This window comes from Hyaena hyaena, unplaced genomic scaffold (assembly GCF_003009895.1).
Source record: "Hyaena hyaena isolate Hyena2069 unplaced genomic scaffold, ASM300989v1 scaffold_1285, whole genome shotgun sequence".
Classification (NCBI taxonomy): domain Eukaryota; kingdom Metazoa; phylum Chordata; class Mammalia; order Carnivora; family Hyaenidae; genus Hyaena; species Hyaena hyaena.
In genome coordinates, this window is record NW_024081916.1 from 279,261 (window position 1) to 300,246 (window position 20,986).

Below are 20,986 nucleotides of genomic sequence, written 5' to 3' on the forward strand. Positions count from 1 at the left end.
ATAACTGTATAACTACTAACAGAAGAAGAAATGAGTAAGACTCAGCAATGGAAAAGGAAGGAAGGAATGAAAAAGCAAACATCTTACCTATGGACACTCTACAGCGTATTTTCTCATGCTCGTTCTTGCTTCCTTCATACAAATATTTTCAAATACTTGTATGAATTTACCAGAACTGATCTTGTTTACAAATATTTAGAAGTTGTTTATTTCTAAACATCACAGAAAAATAGCCTTTCAATAATTTATCCTGTGAAATTTGCTTCTGTATTTTTTAAAATGCTGATGAGATTGCCCTTCAAACCATTTCATGTGCCTTGCATAAAGTCAACCGTTTGAGATTTTAGTGCTTAGAAAATGTTTCTTCAAAACTATAAAGCTCAGTTGTGGTGATAATCTCTTTCACTGTTTCTCTTTCTGCCTTAAATTCAAGGATATTGAGTCAATGTGAAGCTGCGTCACAGAAACCTTTCATCTAGGCTTAGCATGTTTCCTTCTTGTCCCCATTCTGATCTGTCCCCTCCATTTCTTATCTTTACTGACCTAAGATATGATTTGCTTTGGATATTTCCCTCCAAAATATTTTTTCTGAAGTAAGATAATACACATAAATTAAAGAAGAATAGATTTTTTAAATGGATAATAAACTAGACCTCAGTAACAGTGCACAGTGGTCACATTCAAATTTAATTTATTAGTAGAAAGAAGGGAAGAGAAGAAAGAAAAAATGAAATATCCAAGCAATTTTCCAAGAGAGCGAAAGACTGATGAAAGCTGTAATTTATAGCAGTTGATGACATGCCCTTTTAGGTCATATTTGGTGGTGATGGGGGGAGGGGGCAGTGCAATCTGCTAATATTCAGACCAGCCAAATTCTTTGAAATGTCACTTACTATGAGAACTTTTTAAAAACATCTCATGAGACATATGATATGATAATGTTTGATTTTATATCATTCTTTCTCATGTATTATTCAAAATCAAAATCATATTGGAAGAAGATGAAATCTCTAAGTTATCTTTTTAGAAATTCAAAGAATAAAGCATTTCACAAAGCAAATCCTAACAGCAGAAATTAGCATCAAAAAGAACCAAGTGTCAAATAAATTTCTCTTTTTCAATAAGGCTTATATGCGCCAACCCAAATCTTTTCCCTGCCCTCAGCCTCTATCACTGCTCATCATGAATTTAAGAAAACACTAAATTTCTTTGTTTGATACTTAACAAGGTCTATTATCTGACCTAGTTTCCGTTCAAGTCTTTTCTGCTTTCCCATCACCTTTTCCAACCCTTTCCATGGACTCTTACACTGCAGAAATACCACATGATGCTCATTTCTCGGTGACACTCCAGGCAGCTTTATACTGATGCTTTCTCTAATGCCTTTTGAGCTTCAAGGAATACTCTTCGATTCTCCCTCCACCTATTATTAACTGTGGCCACTCTTTATGTCATAGGGCATTTGAACCCCCTACGAATCTAGGCAAGGGGCTCAGTCATCCTCTCATTGAAGAGAAGATGCCAGATAGTTGCTCTTCTTTTCCTTTGCAGCATGAATACGGACACTAATGATAATCTCTGCCTTTTTAATCTGTGGATACCGATGCAAAAAAAGAAGAACCAGGAGGCATTTTCTCTGGTGGCAGAGGTAATTATAGCAAGAAAGAGTTCCCAAGTTTCATGCCACAGTAGTATACTGTGGCATGAACAGGAGCTCATTCGCAAAGCATGATTGGGGGTCTTACATCTGGCTTTATTGCCCTGCAGCATGATTCTCTAGCATTCCTAGAGATCACTGAGCTCCTCAATATCCTTCTAGCAAGTTCTTCTTATGCTCAAATTCATGGAGTAAGTTTCTGAAAGGAGAGGTCCTGGTATATACAAAGTCCATCAAAATCCTTTCCAAAAGTATTTAGGGCCCACATCAAATTTCACCATCTCTGTGAAATCTTTGCTTTATATTTTTATGTGGAAAGAACGTCTCTGTTCTGTAAAAGTCCTATAATATTTAATGTGTATATTTCTCACAAGACTCATTACCTTCTGCCCAATATATATTTATTTAGAAGTTTTATCTTGATAACTATAGCATAGACTTCTTCATGGCAGAAACTAGGCCACATTCATCATATAACACTGATTCACAAAACCTGACAGGGTAACTTTCAGATGGCAAAATTTGTGACTAATTGAAGTGATTGAAAGAATAATGCAAGGTAAAAGTATTTATGAAACAGTTTTGAGTAGATTTATTAAGAGAAGATTATCCACTTAAGTCATATGTTTCACACATAGTAAACATCAAATAATACTATTTTTATTAAGGTGTTTCATATATATGTATATATACACACATATATACGTGTGTGTGTGTGTATGAGATTACTTCCATACTTGGCCTACACAGAAATTGGCACAAAGAGAATGTTAAAAAAAACATACCTTAAGTTCTCCAGTTGAGGGCAAGTAAGGAATGACTGCTCTCTTGAGAATCTGCAGAGGTGTGGGTCAGCATACTTCTGGTGACCCTAGAGAGATGAAGGAGAGAAGAAACTGTGATCATGGTACTTGCTATAATGTCAAGAGGCATTAGGGTGGAGTGGTTAAGAGCAGGAATTTTGGCACCAGGCTATTATGATCTGAATTCTAATCCTACTACTTAAGAGATATGTAATCTTGAGTAAGTTATTTAACTACTGTATGCCTCAGTTTCCTCTCCTGGAAAACAGGCAAAATAATGTCATCTACTTCATAGGAATTTTATAATAATTAAATATCTTAGTATATGTAAAATACATAGAGTCATGAGAAGTAGTACCCACAAGAGTAAATGTTTGCTGACTGTTAGGCAACATCACTGTGTCTAATGCTTTACCTACTCTGGTTTTTCTTCCATCATCTTTACCACTTATGACCCCATCTTTCCAGTGCATCCCTTCACCCTGTATTTCTGCTCGTGGGGAGGCTGCTATAGCCTTGAGTGTTTATAATCTCACTATATAGCACTGGTTCAATAGAGGTTGGTGAGCTAAACTGGGAACTTAATGGCCATTATTTTCATGAAAAGGGAACTCATGTTCCAAAATATTAAATATAAAGCTTTACTTAATGAAATGTAACAATTTCATTAAGATTAAGATGTCTTGTACAGGATGAAGGACAGGGGCTTGTAACTACAGACTCCAAGTGTGGTGTGGTTGAGAGATTAATGTGTCTCTCTCCAAAAATGAACTGAAATTTAAGCAAAAGGATAACAAGTTCTTAAAAACAATGTTCAAAATGCTCTAAAATGTCTTCACAAACCCATTTCTTCCATTAAGTAACTTTTTAAGTAATTTGAATTTCATAAGAAATTATTGGGGAAGTTGTTTGTAAGAAGTAAGTTAGGCTAATTTTACTCTAGGTACAAACCATTTAAGAGTATTATTCCAAAAAATAAAAGAATGTTGTTTTCTTTTCCTTTTTTCTTCAAAATACAAAAGTGAAAAAAGTTGTTAATCCTACCACACTATGAACAAAAGAATCTGTTAAACCAAATTAAAGTCATTACTGACTTTTTGACAAATTTATGGATATAAAATTCTTTTCATTTTGTGAAAAATAATTCTGTAATACTTTGGATCCCAGTTACTTTAGTGGGAGGATATCCAGTGGGGAGTAATTGTAAAAGAACAAATAGTAATTTTATCATTTGGGACTTCATGTGGTCCTCCTTATTTTCTATCAACTGTTGGTTAAAGATATTCAATGATTTCCAAAGAAGTTTGCCCCATTTCTAATTTTAAATCTTGGTGTTCTGACAATGTTGCAATCTGGTTGCACATATTGGATTATCTGAGATATGATGGATATATTATTCAGTAGAAACACACAAAAGAATCGTATTTCCTTGGTATCATACACGTTGTTATAATGCAACCATAATAAGGGATTTGCATTTATTTCAGTTAAGAAATTTTAAGTTGAACCTCAAATAATAGTAGTTTAAGTTGTTATTTGTTGAGCCATTTTAAAGTAAGTCAATGTATTGAAATGAAAATCAAATGTCTTTTGATAAAAGAAAAAATACACAACCAGATTCATTCCACTGTTAATTTTTATTAACACTTTCATTACAATATTTCCTTACTGATATGAATTCTAAGTAGTTTTCCTTCATTATCAGTAGGAAATGTCAAGCAAAAAAAAAAAAAAAAGAAAGAAAAAAGGTTTCTTTCTGTGTAAATACTCATAACCGAGATAATATAGTTTTGGAATTTTTACCTTAGAGTTCATTATTATTATTAAAGTTATTACTCTCAGCTTGAAAGTGCCCAGCATTAACTCTGAATCAGAAACATTTGTTTCATGTAGATTTATATATTGTAAGCTGAAATATATACCTCTAAAGCAAAGGTTAAATCTTTAGCCTACAGTGTAATACAGTGAAAACATAATTTTAATTAATAAGTATTCAGTATAACTTTACAAAAAATATCAGAGCATCAGAGGAAGGCAAGACACATTTATCAAGTATCTAGTGATTTTAGAAATTTTACCTAAGATTTAATTAAATCTTCATCTAAATCCTGAGAGGTACGGATTATACCTGTTTCAGAGAGAAGGAAACAAGCTGACACTATTAATAAGGTAAGATCTATTCAATCTCACCAGGCAGATGCCTATGTTAGGCATGCACATAAAACTGCCTAGATGTGGGTCCAAAACTTACACTTTTTACCTGCATTTCATTTTTAAGTTTTGTTTACAGTGCTCTGATGTGTTCCCACATGTGAATTGCCCTTGATCTACCCCAGCACAGTGAAAGAAAGCCGAATGAAGATGAACTAGTAATATCAATCAACTAAAGATACCTATGAGAAGAATTCCATAAATTCTAACATAAAAGCAGATGCTTTATTGGAGAAAACACTTTTGTTTTTGGCTTCTATTGTTAGTCTTTAAATCAATTACATGGCTAAAAGCCAATAGCCTTATCTACCCACTGATTATTTTCCTATTCACCCTATTCCTTGTCTCATTACACCTGCAGTGCCCTTCATTCTACTTATTTGAATTACAAATACAAGGAGAAATAAGTTCAAGATGATAGAGAACCAAGATAAGGAAAAATTCACTATTGAAAATACAGTAGTCATGGTAATTTAATTTTAACATTCCTGTGCAGTTTAGAATTGAGAGCTAGGCATCAGTGTTGGCAGTTTTAATGCATACCAGCTGGTAAACTACCTCTATGCCTCTGTAGCCTTCTAACCAAGGTTGAGAGTCCTTGCGGATCTGACAGATTAATGTTCTCTCTATATAGCTCATCTTGGTTAATAATGATTATGAAGATGGTATTTGGGAGCACCTGGGTGGCTCAGCGGGTTGTGCATCCAACTCTTGATTTCAGCTCAGGTCATAATCCCAGGGTCGTGGAACTGAGCCCCACATCAGACTGTGCTGAGCATGGAGCCTGCGTAAGACTCTCCCTCTTCTCTCTCTCTCTCTCTCACCCCCTCTCTCTGCCCTCTTCCCAGCTCACATTCTCTCTCTCTTTCTAAAACATAAAAAATAAATAAAAATAAAAAGAAGATGGTGCTGTCTTTAACTCTGTCATCACAGCATCAACATTTGAGATGAAGCTATTACAAGATAACCATTTTCAGTAAGTCCTTTGACAACCAAAGAGGTAAGTAAAGAGCATATCCAAGCACCCAATTCATTACACATGAGAAATAAATGACAACAAAAATGACAATACTTATACATACTATAATTTTAAGTTTAGAGATTTTTGGATTGGCATTTTGGGTATTTGGATTACTTGGATTGGGAAAGAAGGGGAAAAATGAAGGCAAAAAACTGTTCTAGTGCCTTCTGCTGGCTTTCAAAAGCAAGTGACAAAGCAGCAGAGTGTGAGATGCATACCTCCTTGCTATATTCCAAGAAAGGAGTGCACAGCTGAGGCTGACCTCTGCTGACCTCTGTCATTGTAGGCTGAATTCACACCACATGAGAAAGTTTTGGTTTTGGCTCCAAGAAATCCGTTAGTTGCAGTTAATCCAACGCTTTCCAGTGAGAACAGTGCATTCTTCTTATTCACAAAATTACCCAGAAGTTCTGGGAGTATTCATAAGTTTTTCAAAAGAAGCTTTCCAACGCCTACTTTCTTCCTAAGATTCATTCAGGCAGTGTTTTTAAGCAAAGGCTACTTTTTTAAAAAATGTTTTCTATTTATTTTTGAGAGAGAGAGATAGAGACAGCATGAGCAGGGGAGGGTCAGAGAGAGAGGGAGACACAGAATTGGAAGCAGGCTCCAGGCTCTGAGCTAGCTGTCAACACAGTGCCTGAAGCGGGGCTCGAACCCACGAACCATGAAATCATGACCTTACCCGAAGTCAGAAGCTTAACCGACTGAGCCACCCAGGCGCCCCAGCAAAGGCTACTTTGGAGTTGATAATATTATGGTGAAATAATATGAATTAAGGAGATAATAATCTTAAGCTAAAAAAATCTAAAACTTTGGGTATGTGTGTGTTAGTTTTCATACCACATAGTTGTGTTCAAGAAGCAATAAAGTTAGGGTGCCTGGGTGGCTCAGTGGGTTGGGCGTTCAACTCCGGCTCAGGTCATAATTTCTCAGTTCATGAGTTCAAGCCCAACGTCAGGTTCTGTGCTGACAGCTCAGAGCCTGGAGCCTGCATTGGATTCTGTGTCTCCCACTCTCTCAGCCCCTCCCCAACTCATGCTCTGTCTCTCACTCTCTCTCTCAGAAATAAATATTAAAAATTTTTTTAAAAAGCAGTAAAGTTTTTTTAATATAGTATAATCAAGATTAAGCATACTTTCTTTTTTAAATTTAGAATCATATATTTTACTAATATAATCCCAAATATATACAAAAGAATAATATCACTTAAAATTTTTAATATTCTTAGAAGCCTTCAAGAGAATATAGAAAACATTTTACATTCATGTTTATGTACTCTAAAAAATGGAAAAGTTGCATTTTAAAATTAACAGGGCTCCTGGGTGGCTTGGTAGATTAAGTGCAGTTTTGGCTCAGGTCATGATATCGCAGTTCATGAGTTCGAGCTTTGCATCGGGCTCTGTGTTGACAACTCAGACCCTGGAGCCTGCTTGGGACTCTGCGTCTTCCTCTCTATCTGCCCCTCTCCCACTCATGTTCTGTCTCTCTTTCTCAAAAATAAACATTAAAAAAATTAAAATTATCAATAGTAGGCTTAATTTTTATTTGAGATAAATTTTTGGAGTAAATTATTAATCCCAAGGTTTACTATTTTTGAAAAAATTAAGTCAATGATTGGTAAGAGTATGTTTCACAAAAGCTGATAGATCAAAAGAATGCTATGAAATGTAGGGTCAATTTTAGTCACAATTGTGTGTTTATTATATGTCAGGTATTTTCCTTAGTGCTTTAGATATATTAGTTATTTAATCCTTACAACAACTCTATGTACAGTTTGTCTCCTATTCCTCCTATCCCCCTGTTCTTCCTCCTCCACGTCCTCCTCCTCCTCCTCCTCCTTCTTCATTAGCATCATCATCTCTTCTTTAGGGATGAAGAAAGCGAATCCAGAAAAGGTAAGTAACAAAGGCAAGCTCAAATAACTGGTAAGAGTCAGAGCCCAGGTTCAAACCCTGGCACTCTGGGGCCTGAGGTTGGTACCCTCAGCCTCCATGCTGTCTATACCATCTTTCACCCTGCTGCTTGATTATGAAGCCAATTGATGAAGTTCCTCACATACTCAGGGGCGTTATTCAGTTAACCAGTGACTAGAGAAGGATCTTTCATCATATGCCACAAGAGGTCTATGGACACATAGAATTCCATGGTTTTTCCTGATACTATCATGTCTAACTTTCTATCCATGGATTTTGTGAAAAGAAAGAGGCCTTATTTATCAAAATGGCAGAGAGTCCCAAGCATATGCGTGATAGCTAACACACAAGAGAACAAAATTAAGATTCCAAACTGGCCTTGACAGAATAAAAATTTGCCATTTTAACAAGATCAGCACTCAATTCCTGCTTGGAGGTTAAAAACAACAGTAGCAACAAAAAAAAAGCACACAAAACAGAATGAAAAAGCCTGCCTGACAGCAGTTGACTTGAAAAAGATCAGAGTGTTTTAGTTGACCACAGATTGCAGCAACCAAACCAAAGATGATGTCACCAAACAACAGCCACCACCACCAAGCCTTTTCTCCAGTGTGCAAATTATATGCTTTTCTGTTGCATTAAGAGAAAAAATATTGTTCAGAATAGTTGAGATTTTCTCCATCATTGTATTCGTTACTAGTCAGACAACATCTAGAATACTGAATGCAGTTTTAGATCTCATGGTATGGGACACAGTAGAGGGAATTTAGAGTAATTTAGGTGGGCCGGTTTAGAATCTGGTCTGAGTATCATGTCATAAAAGTGGTTGGAAAACTAGAGAAGGGAAGATCTAATTAAGAACAGAATAGAATTTTTAAATATTAGGAGGTATCATGTGCAGAGAAGATTGTTTTCCCTCATGTTTCAAAAGGAAAATATAAGACCAATAGGTAGGAAATGCAAGAAGATAGATAACACTTAGGTTTAATAATGTGAATGCTTGTCTCATGAAAAATGAGTTCTCCATCCCTGAAAGTAAGCAACCAGGGGATGAATAAACTTCAGCTTGTTTTTTTTTTTTTAAATGTTTTTATTTATTTCTGAGAAAGAGAGAGACAGCATGAGCAGGGGAAGACACAGAATCTGAAACAGGCTCCAGGCTCTGAGCTGGCTGTCAGCACAGAATCTGACATGGGGCTCGAACCCATGAACTGTGAGATCATGACCTGAGCTGAAGTTGGATGGTTAACTGACTGAGCCACCCAGGAAGCCCAACTTCAGCCTGTTTTTGTGGAGCACACTGATTTGAGAAAGAATTTAAAATAACTGACCTCTGGGGTCCCTCCCAATGTTACAATACTATTAATTAACCTCTTTCCACATCACATCTCTATTTAATTCTGTACCTAAATTTCTATTAAAATGTTACCTCAGTTTAAATTAAGGAAACTAAATATTTTTGTTAATTTAGTACCTCTTAATCAATAATAATAACATATAATAAGTGCAAATATATTGCTAGAGAAAAATTCAGTGAAATAATCAGTGTTCAAATAAATTTTTGTCTGAAAGTAAGATCTTATGATAAGTCTCCAAATTTATTTTCTAAATCACAACACAGTCGAAGCATTTAAGATACAAATTTATTGAACTGGTATAAAGAAAAGATAAAGAAGATTTTAGTGTGTCTTTGTACCTCTGACGGTTTGTGACTAAACAGAAAATTTTCATAATTAAGACGGTTGTCTACTTCATGCTCAACAAAATGTTGTATTTGGAAAGGACTAAACAGTCTTTACAATGCATACAATGCAAAAATAGTTACTACAAGAATCTTCATCTCTCAATATACTAGGATAATTATAGCTTCAAACAAGAATTAGGTTGTAGCCAAACACCACTGCTTCCAAAGCATACTTTTGAATAGTCATTGGCACCTCATCTTTTTTAAATTCTTGTTTAATTTTATAAATGAAAGAATGAAATGAAAATGTTATAAATTCATTTTGCTGAATTGAAACTGTCCACTTGATCTTTGCTAACGGGACTACAGGCTAGGGAAACGAATGCCAGCTGAGCTAATTATTTTAAACACAAATGTTGAGCTGAATCTACATCTCAGACCTGACACGCAACACATGACTTTTTAACAATTGTTCAGGGCTGAAAAAAAAAAAATACAGTGTTTTTCTCAGAATGCTAAAGGTGACTGTTACACAATAGATTTCTGACTTAGCTTAGTTTCTGCTAAGTTTGATTCTCCTATATTTTAAATGAGGTGGGAAAAAGTAGTGATTATTTTTTTCCTGAAACCAACAGATAGCAAGCATTATGTAGCTTAAAAATTCCAAATCTGATCTTAATAATGTCCTAACAACCTGAAAAATATAACCATCATAAATAATGCTACATGGCTGCATTTCCACATATATTCAAACCCAAGGTAGAGTATGTTTTTTGTGGCTCTGAGAAGCATTTAAAGTATTCAAATTTTATGTTACTTATTAAATCCATAAATTGCTGAATGATTTGGGGAAGTCCAAGGCACAAAGAATTACTTCCATAATGAAGAAAAGATAGCCCAGGAATTTTAATACTTATGAAATCACTAAAATATTTTTGTTCTGTTTTGTTTTTAATTGTATATCTCTAAACTGTGATGCCAAGTTTAACTCAGATTGACATGCCATGCCATTAAGGTCATCACAGCACAGGATCAGAAAAATTCTTCATTAGTTCTTCCACCTCTCCTTCGTACCTTCCTAACCCCTTCTTTTCCTCCTCTTCCACTTCTTAGTTCTTTCCCTTTCCCCTTCTTTCTTAAGTCCTTCTTCTATCCCTTTATTCTTCCCCTCTTCCTCCTCCCTATTTAGTTAAACACATGCCTGCTGTAAAGTTTGAATACCAAAATATTTTCCTTTTATAGATGTTTCTTCTTGCTCCACTCATAAAAAAATATTCTTTCGAAGATGTAATGTTAAATACAGATCCATATCAAAATTTGTATCTTAGTTGTTTATGATCCTAGATCATCACAGATGATGTATTTCTATGTTTATAATTTAAATCTTTTATGAAAAACTATGTATAATATACAAATTTGAAAGCAATGTGAAAGTATTAATTTTAAATTATTTCCAATTTCAACTTCCATATTTTTAAAGCTTAATCTGGTGTTGAACATTGCAGCCACATTTTTTTCTATCATTAAAAATATTCCGCTAAAAATTCTTTTTCTACAGCTCACTCTATATTTGCTATTTTCATGTATGTGTGTGTGTGTGTACGTATCTAGGTCCCTGTGTGAATATACTGAATACTCAGTGATTAACATTTCAGTCCAACAGTTAGAGTTCTAAGCTTATATTTTGATAGTCTTGTAAGCCCCCAAAGTATTGACTAAAGAAGTGAGATGGCAAAAATGGATGATTCCTAATTAATTATCATATGGCAATATTCCCTACACTGTGACAAAATAAAAGTAAAAAATTGAGGAACGGGAAGGAGGGAGAAGTGAGCCCCATCCAGTCGAAATACTTCACCCAGGACTTATCCAAGTGGGATCTTTCTCAGTTTTCCTTTGGGGTTGTTCCATGGCAGGAAAAGCGGGGGGAAAGCACATTTCTGTTACTGCAGAGTTTATGTGTGAGGACAGCGTATCCTGCCAAAAAGGTCACAGACAAATGCCGCCTTGGTTCTTATTTTAATGGCCTAGCCAGTCATTCTTCTTAAAGAACATTCTAGTGACTGGTGAGAAGAATGGGGAGAATAAACCCAGAGCACATGCAGGAAGATTTTTTTTTTTAACTAATGATTTGATGCTAAAATTTTCTCAGCCAGGAATATTTTCAGGCTTTCCTATAACTCCCCAGGTTTTCCTTCCATTTTTTGGTAAAGTGTACAAAAAGCTGCAAAACCAGCCTGAGACTTCCTCTACTGTTGGAGGGAATAATGGGATGCCGGCCATCAATATGTTTGATTTCATCAGTCAGGACAAGGTGCACCCTTTCTGAGGGCAACTATCCTAACAGACCTAATCCTTTCATCAGCAGACTGACTGACAGGTGGAAATCTGTAGTGTTAAACAATCTCAATGGTCTGTGCAGAGGGTAAGGGGAATTAAAAAAAAAAAAAAGTTTAAAACCTGACATATATGAGTTTCCAAATAAGGATTTGATATTTCCAAATAAAAGTATTACACTGGCACCTGAGTGGTTCAGTCAGTCAAGCATCTGACTCTTGATTCTGGTTCAGGTCATGATCTCACAGTCATGACATAGAGCTCTGCATCAAGCTCTGTGCTGAGCATGGTGCCTGCTTGGGATTCCCTCTCTCCCTTTCTCTCTACTCCTCCCTAACCTCCCCTCTAAAAATAAATAAATGAATATGAAATATTCATGAAAAATAAATAAATGAACATGAAATAAACATACATATATATATATATCATATAAATATATATTTCACTCTGGTCTTGTTCTCTACAGCCAGTTAATGCTTAGACAAGAAAGCATGAAGTATGTCTTTAGCATTCACATATCATGTTTTAAAAATGTTTATTTATTTGAGACAGAAAGAGAGAGAGCAAGAGAGAGTGGGGAGAGGCAGAGAAAAGGAGAGAGAGAACCTTAAGCAGGTTCCTCACTGCCAGTGTAGAGCTGGTGGAGGGGTTTGATCTCACAAACAATGAGATCATATCCTGAACTGAAACCAAGAATGAAACACTTAACTGACCAGCCACCCTCATGATATATGAGGCACCTCTCATTTTTATTGATAGCTTTGTATCTAGAAACAGATGCTGCATATGATATATGCAATGATTGAGAAGACATTATTATGGGACTTAAAATTAAGTGAAAAAATTATCTCCCTCATCTGGCCTCTATGTCAATTATTTGACGTTTATTTTGTGACACCAAGCACTGCAATGTTCTCAAAAGGCATTGTGAAATTCTTCCAAAATATTCAAAACAAAATTATGTTTCATTTTCTTAATTTTAAAAACTAAACAAAATATGACATCTAGAACTTTCAGGAGATGGTGGTCATGGGAAAGGAGTGGTAGAGCATCAAAGTAATTGTGTGTGACATCTGGGTCTAAGTTTAGTCGTCCATGCTCCAGGAGGAGCATGTGACAAGTGGGCCCTACGGTTCTTCAAGTTACTGCCATCTGAAAAATGGGGGGAGAAAATCAAGTCCTAACCACCCAAAAAAAATCACTTTAATGATCATTCTTTTTAAAGTGTAGAAGGAACATTTAGCATAAACACAAAATAAAATAGTGAGGTTTGCTTGTAATTACAGGTCACTTTTGGTTTTCCTAAAAGACATAAAATCCCCAGGGCTAGACTGTGGGTGCACAAGGGAAATTGTGTGGAGCTCTTTGTGGGTGGTATCACAACTAGGTTTGAGTTAAATAACAGAGTCTTCTATAGCTGGTCTTCTTATTTTTTACAAGGTAAATACACTTAGAGGAACTGCCCTGCATGATGGCAGAAAAAGTGGTTTCTTATGTGGTAAGAGTTGAAAGACCTCTACCGACTTATCCAAAACTATTTCTGCCACCAGCCTGTGGTGTTCCCAGAAAATTTCTCACCATTCCTTTGGGACATTATCTCCAAAATGCCCATTAAAATGCCAATGTATTACCTCACAGCTCTTGCATATTTGCTCACTATCCCCCATTATGATATCAGCGAGGATTTGTTTGATCTGCAAGACAATTTAGGTGAGAGTAGCAAACTCTGGGGTCAGCTACAAAGAAAACCAGAAGGAGCAAGACCCACTTTGAGGCAGAGCCCTGGGGGCAGTGAGTACGTTAATCAGAGAATGCTGAGAGGGACAAGGGCACGTGATGGGGCAGGAAAGACAGGGTACGTGTCCTCGTCCCTGTAGACTCCTATACCCAGTTCTACCTTCCTAAATTACACAATGATTTCTTCCTCCTTACAACTTTCAAAGCACCCAAAAGGCATCCTATACTTCCTTGTCTTGGTGGTGGTTCTGTGTCCATTTTGTCCTCTGCCTACTTTTAATTCTGTGTCCCTACCTTTAGGGCTCTGTCTTCCGAATCTCAGTGATTTCCACAGCTCTTAGCAGGAAGACTTGTACGTAAGTGCTGTACTGATGCTTATTAAATAAACAAATAAAACCAGTACACTAGGGATGGTTACACTGAGTGGGACTCTAACAAATGTAGACTTAGATTTTCTCGTTTTGCACAATCCAGGCCAGGATTTACAAAAATCGGTGATCTAATTGCTTACCTGCTTAGTTATCATGGCACTTTCTATACACTATTACCCTGTCCGCTCACAGGGGTTTTTGTCTATTTTGTTTTACATCTGTTTCTCTGATTCAGCTTTGTATTATGAGATGAAGAAGACCAAAATGTGTTCATTATTTTAATATTTTAATGTCATTTTTACTATCTTTTCTCCCTTTTTCTACATTTTATCAGATGCCCCCATTCCCCTCCTCAACATCTCTGACCATGTCTGACATAATACCAGAAAAGCATGAGAAGGAATAAAAACAGAGAAAAAGGAAGGAAGGCAGGAAAGGAATGAGGGAAGAAATAAGAAATATGCTTACAATCATTTTAATTTTTTCATCCAAGGGAAGCTGTGATTAAATGATATGCACATGTTAGCAGCATTTTGTTTGCTTGCCCATTTCTGAGGACGGGTTTGCACACTTGACTTGTGCTGAATTTGACAGGTTGAGAGTGGAGAGCAGCAGTCGCCAAGGGACAGTTTCAGGGTCACGCCAGCCGTTTTGTGTCTCTTTCATCTCATTACTACTCTTCCAGAATGGAATTCTTTATATGATTGTATCATGCCAACTACTTCTCTATTTTGTAGGTTGGACAGCCTGGGATGTGAATAGGCCCTTCTCCTCGGGTGTTCTACAAAAGATTACTGAGTAATTGGAGATACATTTTTCGAAAGTCTTAATTCATTCTACTCAGATAACGTTATACCACCTCAAATTCTACTTTTAGCTACAGAAGTTGAACAAGTCTGTCTAGTCTTTCGGAGATACTGTTGAGAAACTGTTTACTTTGTCAAGGTCCACAATTGCATGGGTCATTAACCATGCATGCAGCTACTGAACAAAAACTGCCCGGACAGCAAATTTTCTAAACAGATCTCTGGAACAGTCCCATTATCCTGTGGTCGTTCATGGCAGTGCTGTTTCACTTGCTTTTTAATGCATGACCTGGAATGCATGATTATGGAGGACAACAAGCTTCTGTACACAGGGCCATTTTTGTCAAAATTATTTTTGCTCAGCCTACAAAAGCACACAATGATCTATGTATTAGGTAAAGTCTTTGTGCTATTCATTTTTCTCTTCTTTAGTACATAGATCTAAACATCATAGGCATCCAATAAATGTTGAGTGAGTATACTTGTAACTTTAAGTTAACCAAGGCCTATAGACTTTTTCCCAGCAATATCATAGTAGATTTAACAAGCATTGACTTTCTAGCTACATCTGAAAGAGACTCACAAAGAGAGAACTGATTGCTCACACATTAGCACCAGTAGTTTCTCAGGGTAAGATGTGTAAGGGCATTCAGAGTTCAGAACAAGTTTAGTATCATGAGTTGAACTGACAGTTTTTAAATTTGGTGAAAAGTGTGCTATAGTTTTGGGGGCTCCTGTGAGCCCTTTAGAGTCACTAAATAACTGAGAGCTATTACATGTGGGTGGGAATAAATACGGAACACATTTTTCACTATGGTCATTGCCTCTAGATGGTTTTGGAGAAGTACAATGTTATCATTTACAAAATCTGTGTTGTGTAGTCTCTAGGTCCCAAAAAAATTAAGAAAAATGAAATTATACCTGTAAAACAAACAAACAGGGGCGCCTGGGTGGCTTAGTCGGTTGAGTGTCTGACTTTCGCTTAGGTCATGATCTTNTTTAATAGATGGTGCTAGGAGAACTGGACAGCAACATGCAGAAGAATAAAACTATATCACTTTCTCACACCATGCACAAAAATAAACTCAAACTCCACACCCAAAAAACAAATAATCCAGTGAATGGGGCGCCTGGATGGCCTAGTCGGTTGAGCGTCCGACTTTCGCTTAGGTCATGCTCTCGCGGTTCGTGGGTTCGAGCCCCGAGTCAGGCTCTGAGCTGACAGTCTGCTGACAGTCAGCTCAGAGCCTGGAGCCTGTTTCAGTCTGTGACTCCCTCTCTCTCTGACCCTCCCCTGCTCACGCTGTCTCTCTCTCTCCTAGAAATAAATAAAACATTTAAAAAACAAACAAACAAACAAACAAAAATTAAGTTCCTCAGGGGAAAAAAATTAACTCTGGTACACTTTTTCAAATATGCCTCTGCAGATCTGCAGGATTTATTCAAGTGCAGAAAGAATGCTCTCACCTTGGCAACTAGGATTCATGTGATGACTCAGCAGTTTTCAATTCCAGGAAAGCCAACAACTTTATAATAAGACCTCAGTAATACTTGTGCTTATAATGCATAAGAAAGAAGAAAAAATAGATACAGTATAATATAACTACAAAGGATTGAAAAGACTTTCTATGATTTCCAGGAGAATGAAAACTCTGAAGTTGGCTATAGTAGAATTCTGCGGTAGGAATTACTTCTCAGAAACTCCAGTGACATTTAAGTTGTTAGTAAATTAAGTGAAGATGTTTTCTTTTTTACAACCTCTAAAACCATGGTCACTCCCTGCTTCTCATTAGTTATCCAAAAAATGAAGTAAAGGTCTATAAAAAACAGGATTAAAAAAGGCAATCTGATTTTGTGTTTAGCTACAAAGGACAATGGCTGACACAAGAGCAAAGTGCTGTGAAGTTTCATATGGCCTCTTTTGGACATTAAAGGAGTGTGAGCTGCACAGAAGAGCCTCCAATCAGCAATCATAAAGCCCTATAAAAGAAGATTCCATGTAGTCTCCTTAGTAGCAACTTTGATAAGAAAGCCCAGTAAAGGTTTCTAATGTATCATTAAGAGTAAGTCATGATTCATGGAGAGTTCTCACAATATACGTGGAAAAAAATAGATCAGTTGTTTTGTATAAGACTTTGAAATGTGTATCATTGCTTCTGAAGATATTTACAAGAAAGCATAGTCTTGTTTTCTCTCATGGAAGTCATTCATTCTCAATCAACAGAAACCAATTTTTAGGCATGTGATTCAAAAGCTTAAAGTAATTTCATAACATGAACACACAATGCACACACAACTCCAGAGAGATGTACAAAAGGAAAAAAGGGAAGAAACATTATAAAAGCAAGGCACTATCTAAACAGACCCTTTCTGAACAAAATTATTCATATGCAACAGTGTAAAAATATGACAAGAAAATCTGAGAGAAACAAATCAAAACATTCAATCTATTTAAAGAGTTCAGTCAAATGATAAGATTAGGAAAAAAATCTCTTCTATATCAGCAACATGGAGGTAAACATTTAATAGATTATCATTTACGCAGAAACAACAAAAATATAAAACACTTAACATTACTCTTTTTTTTAATGTTTATTTATTTATTTTGAGAGAGAGAGAGAGCACATGCAAAGCAGAAAGAGGGAGAGAGAATCCTAAACAGGCTCAATACAGTCAGTGCAGAGCCCAATGTGGGGCTCGAACTAAAGAGTAGGATGCTTAACCGGCTGTGCCATCCAGTCACCCCATAAAATATTTAATATTACTCTTGAGCCAAACTGAGGTATATAAAGAAAAGTATCACTTTTTGCTGATGAGCTCATAAAGATATTTTTATGTTTATTGACGGGAAAACTAGTCAATGTAAAGATGTCAATTCTTTCTAAAGTAATTTATCAGCATCATGAAATTTCAATTCAAATTCAGGAAAGAGAGGGCAGATTTTGAACAAATAAGAATTTTTTTTTGAAAAAGAAAAACAACCACTGTGCCCTGTTCTTACAAGATGTCAAAGTACAATATAACCCATGATAATCAAAACAATACAATTTTGGCAGGTGAACTGATGGCCAGGTAAGATTATCAGAAAAAATAGATCAGAAAATCACCTATCATAGATACTATTTTAATGTATAATAAGGGTGAGATCATAAATTGGTGGGGAAAAATTACTCATTAAGGGTTACTGGGGAAGTGATTATTATATGGGAGGAAAACAGAGCCTTATTTTATAATTTGTATTTTAAAATTTGTGTAGACTTAAATGTATAATTCAAAGCTATTAAGATTATTGGACTGTGATTTTGTCTAACACTTTTTAACTTTTTAAAATGTTTATTTATTTTTGAGAGAGGGAGAGAGAGAGAGACAGAGCAAAAGCCAAGGAGGGGCAGAGAGAGGGAGACACAGAACCCAAAACACTCCAGGCTCTGAGCTGTCAGCACAGAACTGAAGTGGGGCTTGAACCCATGAGCCACAAAATCATGACTTGAGCCAAAGTCTGACACTTCAACCAACTGGGCCACCCAGGCACCCCTAGGCCAACACTTTTTTAAAAAAATAAATGAAAAGAATAATGAAGAATGATTTATCAAAAAGTTTCTGGATACCATGAAACATGATTAAATAAAAGTAAAAGGGAAAAAATTCAGAAAATTTTCCAGTAAATGCGTGAAAAACATAATGAATAAGAAAAATATATGTAAATTCAAATCCAGGATGAGAAATAAATAGTTTCAGAAATTGATTCAAAATTATCATAGTTTTGTCCAAGATATATCACAGACTTGCTGTGAAGGTTCATAACCCATCCAAGAACTGGACTTTAAAAAAAGCCTGAGTGTTCAGCCAAAGGAATTCAAAGAGAAGGCTGATACTATGCCTTGTTCCATGATGAGTGAAGGTCTAAAGTTTCAGAAGTACACAAATTTTCCCCAAACCTCTATGGCAGTGCAAGTTATTGATATATTTTGCTGTGCAGTTGCTACTATAGGAGACTCTAGAGAACGACAGTGTAATTATCATTTTTGCATATTCTCTGGGAAAACTCGACATTTATGCTCTAGAAATCTGCCTTCCTGTTTCAGTCAAAAGCTTAGGTTCCGTGTGATGAGAGAAATGGTTTTCCAAGAGATGAGGGATCCCAGATGAGAAGGAAATGGTGATAATCTGAAGTTCACAAGAGGTGGAAAATGTATCCTGTTTGTATCAGCTCTTAGGAGTAGGACGATTCCTTTTCTTTCCCCCTGGCATACATATAACAGGCAGAAGAACATTGGCATGATGCTCTTCTACCTGTTGAAACATCTTTTATCCGAGTTGCTGATTTCATAAGACTTCTATCCATCAAAGTTAATTTTCTCAGAATCAGAGACCAGGATGCTATTAAATTTGCAGTGAATAGGGGCAGCTGGGTGGCTCTGTCGGTTAAGCATCGACTCCTGATTTTGGCTTAAGTCATGATCTTGCAGTTTGTGGGTTCAAGATCCACGTCGGGCTCTGTGCTGACAGTGTGGAGCTTGCTTGGGATTCTCTCTCTCTCTCTCTCTCTCTCTCTCTCTCTCTCTTCCTTTCTCTCTGCCCCTCCTCAGCTCAGATGCTCTTTCTCTCTCTCTCTCTCTCTCTCTCTTTCAAGAAAAAATGAATAAATTAAAAAAATTTAAATTCACATTAAGAAAATGTCTGAGAAAAAGGAAATAAGAAAGGAAGCCAGATAAAGCTGGGAGCCTCATCAGACTCCAGAGCAAGTCTGAGGAAAGGAAAGAAGTTTGGGTGGAAGCACCCTGGATGCCTAGCAGTCTATGAAAGGCTTGATAAACTTTTCTGGGGGTCCTTGGCCAAAGTCGCCCTTAGTTTCCTTTCTGTACAGAGTCAGGTCATTTGCACCATGGATGGTTGGCCTCTGAAAACAGAGTGAGTGATGAATTTTGAGCTCAACAGCTCACTATATATACAAATATATAGAGATCATTATATATACACAGATAATTACGTACGGAGAGAATCTTTATCATCATTAGTGTTATTTGAGCTACTTAAGAGAAGACTGAAAATTTCCTGCCCCTTTACCTTAACTGCATTCACTCTTATAACTATAGTAGAAGTCCCAAAGTCATGAAAATTAACATTGATACACTAATTATATATTAATTATAATCCAAATTTCACCATTGTCCCAATAGTGATACTTATAGCAATTACTTTTCTCTGATTCTAAGTCCAGTCCTGGGTCATATATTATATTTAATTTTCATGTTTTGATCTCCTCTAACATGGAGGGATTCTTTGTTCTTTAGAATCAGGGTATTTTAATTTTTTTGAATGTGTTGCTTCACTGTATACAGTGTTATAGCAGGTTCAGAATAAACATTAAATATGTATGTTCACGTATGCAGCTATGCATCACAGAGGCATATGTGGACTATGCCAAAATCATTTTCTTTCTTTCTTTGTAATAAAATAAAGAATTCAATGGTTTCATCAATTTTATGACCAATAATACTACATGACCTTTTCAAAATACAACTGTGGCAATTCAAGTGCACTGCATTCTTATTTTAGAGAAAATCTTTAGGGAAACTCAAATGATTTTAAAAGATGACGTTATTAGCCTGCTCTAATCTCTTCAACTGGGTAAAAATCAATATTCATGCACATGGAGGCTTAATTGCACAAACTGAACAATTTAAGAATGTTTGTGGAACATTCATTCAGAACAAAAACAGTGATAACCTACCTCTACATATTACATAGCTTTTGTTTAGTAAATTGCATTTTCTCTTATCCATCAAAATTAGCATATTACAAGGTATAAAATTAACTATGCATTTAAACAAGATGCACAGGAAATAAGACATCATGTGAAACAACATGGGGTGGATTTCTGATGATAAATGCACTTGGGTAAGGAAATTAGAATTGTATTGGAGATTCTAGCCAGTAGTCAAGAAAAGAAAGAAAAGCCATCCAGGTTGGAAAGAAAGAAGTAAGCTATACCTCTGTTTGCAGATGACATGGTTTTTATATGTAGAAAATCTTGATAAGGGACTTATATCCAGAAAATGTAACGAATTCTCAATAATAAACATACAATTTAAAAATGGACAAAGGATTGGTGTCCCTGGGTGTCTCAGTTGGTTAAGTGTCTGACTTCAGCTCAGGTCAAGATCTCATGGCTCATGAGTTCGAGCTCTGTGTCAGGCTCTGAGCTGACAGCTCTGAGCCTGAAGCCTGCTTTGGATTCTGGGTCTTCCTCTTTTTCTGCCCCTCCCCTGCTCTCTCTATCTCCTTCTTTCTTTCTCTCAAAAAATAAATAAACATCAAAAAATTATTTTAAATGGGCAAAGGATCTGAATAGACATTTCTCCAAGAAATATATACAAATGGTCAATGAGCACATGAAAAGATGCCTAATATTATCAATTATTAGGGAAAAGCAAATCAAAACC